At 41.5% G+C, this 8,926-nt stretch overlaps 1 non-coding gene across 1 annotated transcript; it reads left to right on the top strand.

The window, feature by feature from the left end:
• Positions 1 to 4,104: 4,104 nt before the first annotated feature.
• LOC141722120 (small nucleolar RNA R71) lies at positions 4,105 to 4,211 on the top strand. The gene has a single exon (XR_012575150.1). It is a non-coding gene; the product is annotated as a small nucleolar RNA R71 (small nucleolar RNA).
• Positions 4,212 to 8,926: the final 4,715 nt, after the last annotated feature.

Genomic DNA, 8,926 nt, shown 5'->3' with positions numbered 1-8,926 from the left:
ACTCGATGATTCACATTATAATGCTGCATCATAGAAGTGAACTTACGGTTGCAAAAATGCGATCCTTCATCACTTATGATTACCCGAGGTGTTCCAAACCTTGTGAAAATTTGCTTATGAAGAAAATTTAGCACTGCCTTTGCATCATTTGTTGGTAAAGCTTTAACTTCGACCCATTTTGAGACATAATCGACTGCCAGCAAGATGTACTGATTATTGCAAGACGAGATAAAAGGCCCCATGAAATCGATTCCCCATACATCAAAGACCTCGACTTCAAGCATCACATTTAATGGTATCTCATCCTTTCTTGACAAATTTCCCACTCTTTGGCAACGATCACACCTTAAAACAAACTGATGAGCATCCTTGAACAAAGTAGGCCAGAAAAAACCTGCTTGCAGAATACGAGCTGCCGTTTTCTCACCTCCATAGTGTCCACCATAAACCGTGGAATGGCAGTCTCGTAATATCCCCTCCGTCTCACAGAACGGGATACATCTCCTGATGATCTGGTCAGCTCCCTGTCTAAACAAATATGGTTCATCCCACATATACCACTTTACCTCATGCAGAAACTTCTTCTTTTGAGCGGATGTCAAATTAAGAGGCATTATATTGCTGACGAGATAGTTTACAATATCTGCAAACCATGGTTCTTCCTCCTGAATTGCAAACAACTGCTCATCCGGAAAAGATTCATTGATTAACGTCCTATCTTGTGAAGTAGAATCGGGATTATCCAACCTAGAGAGATGGTCAGCTACTTGATTCTCAGTACCTTTTCTATCTTTGATCTCTAACTCAAATTCCTGAAGTAAAAGCACCCAACGAATGAGTCTCGGCTTTGAATCCTTCTTAGAAACCAGATAGCGAATAGCTGCATGATCAGTGAATACTGTTACTTTCGTACCAAGCAGATAAGATCGAAATTTCTCAAAGCCAAAAACTATAGCCAAAAGCTCCTTCTCAGTAGTGGTGTAGTTCAATTGGGCACCATTTAAAGTCTTACTCTTATAGTAGACCACATGGAAGAGATTTTTCTTGCGCTGTCCCAGAACTGCACCTACCGCATAATCACTCGCATCACACATCATCTCAAATGGTTCTGTCCAATCTGGTGCTGTAATGACTGGTGCCGTGATCAAACTCTCCTTGAGAGTCTCGAATGCTGCCAAACATTCATTATCAAATTTGAAAGGCACATCTTTCTCAAGCAAATTGCACAACGGCTTAGATATATTTGAAAAGTCCTTGATGAATCGCCGATAAAAACCCGCATGACCAAGAAAACTACGGATTCCTTTCACAGAATTAGGTGGGGGAAGATTTTCAATGACTCCCACCTTGGCCTTGTCCACCTCCAGACCCTTGCTAGAGACCTTATGCCCAAGGATAATGCCTTCACGCACCATAAAATGACATTTCTCCCAATTAAGCACCAAATTAGTTTCCACGCATCTTTTGAGTACGGCGCGCAGATTATTCAAACATTCATCATATGAGTGTCCAAAGACGGAGAAGTCATCCATGAACACTTCGACGTTATTTACAATCATGTCAGAGAATATAGCCATCATACATCTCTGAAAAGTGGTCGGGGCGCCACATAACCCAAACGAAACTCTGCGAAAAGCAAATGTGCCAAATGGACAAGTGAAGGTAGTCTTTTCCTGATCCTCTGGTGCAATACAAATCTGATTATACCCGGAATAACCATCCAGAAGACAAAAATACTCATGTCCCACCAATCTGTCAAGCATCTGATCAATAAATGGAAGAGGGAAGTGATCCTTCCTTGTGGCTTTGTTCAATTTTCTATAATCCATGCATACTCTCCATCCTGTAACTGTTCGAGTAGGGATGAGCTCATTCTTTTCATTTGCGACCACAGTGATACCTCCCTTTTTAGGTACACATTGTACGGGGCTCACCCACGAGCTGTCAGAAATAGGATAAATGATGCCTGCATCTAGCCATTTCAGAATTTCTTTCTTCACCACCTCCTTCATGATGGGATTCAGTCTTCGCTGCTGTTCCACAGTTGGCTTACTACCTTCCTCTAGCCGAATTTTATGCATACAATATGAAGGACTTATCCCCTTGATGTCTGCTATGGTCCATCCTATAGCCGATTTGAATTCTCTCAAAATCCTTAAGAGCTTGTCTTCCTCACTACCTGAAAGGTCAGATGAAATAATAACAGGTAACGTAGATGAATCACCTAAAAAAGCATACCTCAAGTGTTCAGGTAATGGTTTGAGCTCCAAGGTAGGTGCTTCCTCTATTGATGGTTTGAGCTTCCCTTCAGCGTTCTTGAGGTCAGAAGTACCAAGAGATTCAAATGGTATGTCCAGCTTTCGCTTCCATGGAGAAGCGTTCAGATATTGTAATTGCTCGTTGCTATCTTCATCATCGCTGTCAAAATCCCCCACTAAGGCCTTTTCCAATGCATCAGACATTAGCATGTGATCGAGTTCCGAAGTAACCGCAGAATCAATCACATCCACTTTTAAGCACTCCTCATCTTCTGTAGGGAATTTCATTGCCTTGAATACATTGAAGGTCACATCCTGATCTTGGACCCGCATAGTAAGTTCACCTTTTTGCACATCTATCAAGGTACGGCCAGTAGCCAAGAAAGGCCTTCCCAAGATTATGGGAATCTTCTTATCTTCCTCAAAATCCAGAATAACAAAATCTGCTGGAAAGAAGAGCTTATCCACCTTGACGAGCACATCCTCAACTATACCCCTTGGGTAAGTAATGGAACGGTCAGCCAATTATAGCGACATGTATGTGGGTTTTGGATCAGGCAGATCCAGCTTTTTAAAGATCGACAACAGCATCAGATTAATGCTTGCTCCCAAATCACAAAGGCACTTGTCAAACGTCAGATTGCCAATTGTGCAAGGAATGGTGAAGCTTCCTGGATCTTTCAGTTTTGGTGGTCACTTTTGCTGCAGAACAGCGCTGCATTCTTCCGTGAGAGCAACGGTTTCAAGGTCATCCAGTTTCACCTTCCTTGAAAGAATAGTCTTCATAAACTTCGCATAACTAGGCATTTGTTCCAGAGCCTCAGCGAAAGGTATATTGATGTGAAGTTTCTTGAACACCTCTAGAAACTTCCCGAACTGTCTATCCAGCTTTTGTTGCTGCAATCTCTTAGGAAAAGGTGGTGGAGGATAGAGCTGTTTCTCCCCTGTATTAGCCTCAGGCAGAGTGTGTTCAACAGTAGTCTTCCTTGGTTCTGCCGCTTTCTCCTTTTGCTTAGATTCTCCATCTCTAACTTCAGCTTCGACTTCTTTTGCCTTTTCAGCATCAGCCACTTTTCCAGACCTTAAGGTAATAGCCTTGACTTGCTCTTTAGCTTCCTTCCTGCCTGGTACTTCCGTGTCACTGGGAAGAGTGCCAGGTTGACGATTGAGCACTGCATTGGCTAATTGACCGATTTGATTTTCCAAGGTCTTGATAGAAACCGCCTGACTCTTGTACAATAGCTTAAGTTCCTCAAAATCAGCACTAGTGGGTGCAGCTGTACTTCCCTGTTGAGGATATGATTGCCTTGTAGCATACTGCTGTGGTTGCTGGAATCCAGGTGGGTTAAACTGTTTACTCACTCCTTGCTGATATGGTGGCTGAATAGCATTCTGATTATTCCCCCAGCTGAAATTTGGATGATTTCTGTTGTTAGGATGATAAGTCGCTGGCACAGGCTGCTGTTGTCGTTGATAATTATTCACATACTGAACAGATTCATTGACAAGAGAACACTGATCCGTAGCATGAGAACCTGCACAAAGCTCACAAACCATAGCTATTTGATTAACTCCATACGTAGCCAGCGAATCAACCTTCATTGATAGCGCTTGGAGCTGGGCTGCAATAGCGGTGGCTGCATCAACTTCCAGAATATCTGCTACCTTGCCTGAAGTCATCCTCTGAGTTGGGTTTTGATGCTCATTTGCAGCCATCGTCTCGATAAGATTATACGCCTCAGTATAGCTTTTAGCCCATAAGGCGCCTCCAGCTGCTGCATCGAGCATGGGCCGAGATTGGGCCCCCAAACCATTATAGAAACCAGTGATCACCATCCAATCTGGCATTCCATGATGTGGACATTTTCTCAACATTTCCTTGTAGCGTTCCCAAGCTTCGCACATAGATTCTGTAGGTTGCTGCGCAAACTGAGTAAGAGCACTCCTCATAGCAGCAGTCTTTGCCATTGGATAAAACTTTACCAGAAACTTTTGCGCAAGATCTTGCCACGTAGTGATGGACCCAGCTGGTTCAGAATGTAACCAGTCTTTAGCCTTATCCCTCAGTGAGAATGGGAAAAGCCTCAACTTGATAGCCTCATCAGTCACGCCATTATACTTAAAAGTGCTGCAGATCTCGACAAAATTCCTTATGTGCATGTTAGGGTCTTTAGTTGCTGCTCCTCCAAAAGAAACAGAATTCTGCACCATCTGAATAGTGCCCGGCTTGATTTCAAAGGTATTAGCTTGAATAGCCGGATGAAGGATGCTTGACTGAATGTCATCAATTTTAGGCCAAGAAAAATCCATAAGAGCTGGATCAGCTTGAACAATACGATCTCCCATGTTTACTGGTTCTTTCTGCTCAGTTCCTGAATCCGAATCCTCAAAATCTAACTTCTCCGGAATATCAAGAACTTCGTCTGTCTCCTCAGCTGTATCTAAAGTCCTCTTGCGAGCACGAGAACGAGTTTGCATAAACGCTTGCTAAAGTACCTGAAACACAACCGAAACGAGTAAGTAACTACTACGTCCTAATCACTGAGTCCTAATGACCAATGATGGTAAGTACATAAACTAAACAATTACGCCGAGTCCCCGTCAGCGGCGCCAAAAACTTGTTAGGGCGAAAACACGCTAATATTCACGCAAGTATACGCGTTCGCAAGTAATATAGAATACTTTCTAGTTCGTTCCCTCAGAGACTCAGACTATATTATTGTCTAATTAAACTCACTCACCAATGTATGATTACTTCTCAATGTTAAGATAATAACACTTAAAATTGTTGATTAAATATTAACTATAATTAACTACTTAATTAACCACTTAACTAACACTTCAATTTATCAATAATAAAACACTCATGAGATCACAACTTCATTACTACTTCCTTCTATAGCTATTGTTATTACCTTTAGCATGTGACAGTGATGATATTAATCGAATAACACGAAACTGATACTGATAAAAGCCAACTTTCATTGTACTAATACCATTCTACCAAGCATCCACAATTAAGATAGAAGTTGAATAGTCATCAATTATGTTGAGTTCCTATATATCTACAGAAATTGACAACACAACGATTTAAGCTCAAGTCATTCCTTTTGATTACATAGGGCAAATAAAACTGTTAGAGTTACCCACTAATCATGCACAACGTACATGAACCTATGCTAGCATGACAAGTTCTAAATCTCAAGATCCACCATCGCTTCACAAGAGATTAACACCCTATCTTATATGTTCGCGACGCACATAAGACAAATACGCACAACCAATACTAGATATCATGCAATCATCACACACTAAAGTATTAAACAATTAACTAAAGAATTCCATAATAAATCCGTTGCAACCCCATGATCACGATTAGCCTATAATAGAACTTATCGCCATCATGGGTTCATGTGAAATCATGATAACAAACACAAGAAAATAATAACTAAACTAATTATATTAAAACAGAGTACGTCACAAGAGTAAATAAGTCAAAGCAAGAAAACTAGCATCCAACGTTATAACGAAACAAGAATCACAAGAATATATGCTTCCTCTTCGTTGCGGTGTGCCAAATCGGTCTTCTTCCTTATCTCCTTCGCTTCTTGCGTAACACACAATCTAAAACATAATCACCTTAATAATCTCTGTGAAAACGTCTCAAAACTACCTATATAATAGTCCCACAAAACTCAGATTACATAGAAGTTGGAAGCCAAACAGAAGTAGAAGTCTAAAATAATTTATCTTTTTTCCCGACCCTGCGCGGCCGCTCAGCATAGCTGCGCGGGCGCGCAGGTTGCTGCGCAGCCGCTCAGCATAGCTGCGCGGGCGCGCATGCCTCTACTGGAAAAAATCCAGGTTTGCTCCGTTTCTTCGCCGTAATCTGCCCATTCCTTTCCTCTCGCAATGGTGAACGCATGCCAAGGCTTATTCTTGATGATTCCTCCCCCAAAATGCAACTAATACCCTGAAATGCATAAACACTAGAAAAATGCATCAAATACACAAAATACTTGATTTCAAGACACCAATTTAAGCCATTTTAAGACGTTCTAAGTGGTATAAAATGCCACTTATCAGTAAGCCTGTCACAAAATCCATGGCTATATGCTCTCATTTCCATTCCGGAATTTCCAGGGGCCGTAATAGTCCACTAGGTCGCTGATGTTCCGCCTTCACTCTCTGGCATGTCAAGCACTTGCTGACCCTCTCTGCTACTTCTCTCTTCATGTTAGGCCACCAATAATATTCCTTAAGGTCACGATACATTTTCGTACTTCCTGGGTGGATTAAATATCTGGAGTTGTGCCCTTCGTGCAGCAGCTCATCCTTTAACTCTTGCACATTTAGAATCCAAATTCGGGACGCATACCTCATGATCCCTTTCTCGTCCTTCTCGCATCTCACTTCTTCACCGGTCAATGTTCCTCTTTCTTCGCTCATCTTCTTTTCCTAACATACTCGTATCTTTTCAGTCAGTTCCGGCACTAGCTTAATCTCAAATAATCTTTCCGTTCCTTTACCGGTCATTCTCACGTCGATTTCCATTTTCTCAAATTCTTTAATTATCTCCTCTGATGTCATAATCATCTTGAGTCTTTCCTTCCTACTAAGGGCGTTAGCCACCACATTGGCTTTACCCGGGTGATACAAAATTTCACAGTCGTAGTCCTTAATCAACTCTAACCATCTCCTCTGTCTCATGTTCATTTCCTTCTGAGTGAAAATATATTTGAGGCTTTTATGGTCAGTGTAGATCTCGCATTTCTCACCGTATAAGTAGTGTCTCCAAATTTTTAGGGCAAACACTATGGCTGCTAGTTCTAGATCGTGCGTCGGGTATCTGCTCTCATACTCCTTTAATTATCGAGAGGCATATGCTATAACTTTATTGTGCTGCATCAGTACACATTCTAATCCTTTAAGCGATGTGTCGCTGTATATCACAAACTCTCCCTTTCCATCGGGAAGAGTGAGCACTGGTGCTGACACCAGCCTCATTTTTAGCTCTTGAAAACTCTCCTCACATTTCTCTGTCCATACAAACTTTTCTGTCTTCCGGGTAAGTCTAGTCAGTGGACCGGCTGTCTTAGCAAAGTCTTGCACGAATCTTCGGTAATATCCTGCTAAACCCACAAAACTCCTAACCTCTATTGGGGTAGTTGGTTTTTCCCAATTGGATACCGCCTCTATTTTGGCAGGGTCAACTAAAACTCCTTTGCTACTCACCACATGTCCTAAAAACTGAACTTCTCTCAACCAAAACTCGCACTTCGAGAACTTGGCATATAATTTCTCATTCCTCAAGATTTCTAAGACTATTCTCAAATATTCTGCATGTTCTTGCTCTGTCCTTGAGTAGATCAGAATATCATCTATAAAAAATGTCACACATATATCCAGGTACTTTTTGAAAACTCTGTTCATCAAATCCATAAAGGCTGCGGGTGCATTGGTTAACCCAAACGACATGACTAAGAACTCATAGTGCCCATACCTAAAGCGAAAAGCAGTCTTCGGCATATCTTCCAGTTTGATTTTTAACAGGTGATATCTTGTTCTCAAATCTATTTTGGAAAAATGTACAGCTCCCTTGAGTTGGTCAAATAGGTCATCAATACTGGGGAGAGGGTACCTATTCTTAATAGTCAGCTTATTCAGCTCTCGATAGTCTATGCATAATCTCAGACTGCCATCCTTTTTCTTTACGAACAGTACTGGTGCTCCCCATGGCGACACACTGGGTCTTATCATTCCATTATCTAATAACTCTTGCAGTTGAAAAGCTAGTTCCTTCATCTCAACTGGGGCTAGCCTATATGGGGCCTTGGATACTGGTGTCGTTCCTAGTGCTAATTCTGTAGCGAATTCTATTTCCCTGTCAGGTGGCAACCCTGGTAAGTTCTCTAGGAATACATCCTCGAATTCGTTTACTACGGGTATGTCCTGTATATTAAGGACCTTCTTCTTGGTATCTATCACATAAGCCAAATAGGCCTCGTTTCCCTTCATTAACAATCTTTTTGCTTGTAGCATGGTCATAAATTTTTGTTTCTGTTGTTGACCTTTAAACACTACTTCTTTTTCATTCTGCACTCTCATCTTTACTCTCTTCCGTTCACAATCTATTTGCGCTCCGTTACTGGATAACCAATCCATTCCTAAGATTTCATCAAATTCTCCTAACGCAAATGGGATTAGGTCAACCTCGAAGACCTTCCCTTCTAATTTCAACTTGCACTTAGGGTGTACTTGATTTACATGAATTATTTCTTTGTTTGGTATTTCCACTTGTAATATCTCGCGTAAGGGTATGGTGTTAAGTTTTAACTTTTTAGCAAAATCTTGAGATGTAAATGACTTGGTTGCTCCAAAATTAAATAGGACATTTGCATGCTCAGAATTTAACAAAAGGGTACATGCTATCATGTCAGTATTTCGAACAGCATCCTGAACAGTCATTTTGAAGGTCCTAGAAGTTGGGGGTCGGTTGGATGCAGCTCTACTCATACCTGAGACTGGGGGCTTCATTATCGGGCAATCCTTCCTTATATGTCCTACTTTCCCACATTAGAAACATGTCTTTCTATATTGGGGACAGTTGTTGGCAAGGTGTCCGGGTTGGTCCACCTATAACATTTCAGAGGGGCTCTTGCCTGGGT

This window comes from Apium graveolens, chromosome 4 (assembly GCF_009905375.1).
Source record: "Apium graveolens cultivar Ventura chromosome 4, ASM990537v1, whole genome shotgun sequence".
Lineage (NCBI taxonomy): Eukaryota > Viridiplantae > Streptophyta > Magnoliopsida > Apiales > Apiaceae > Apium > Apium graveolens.
This window is presented reverse-complemented; position numbering and strand designations above follow the sequence as displayed.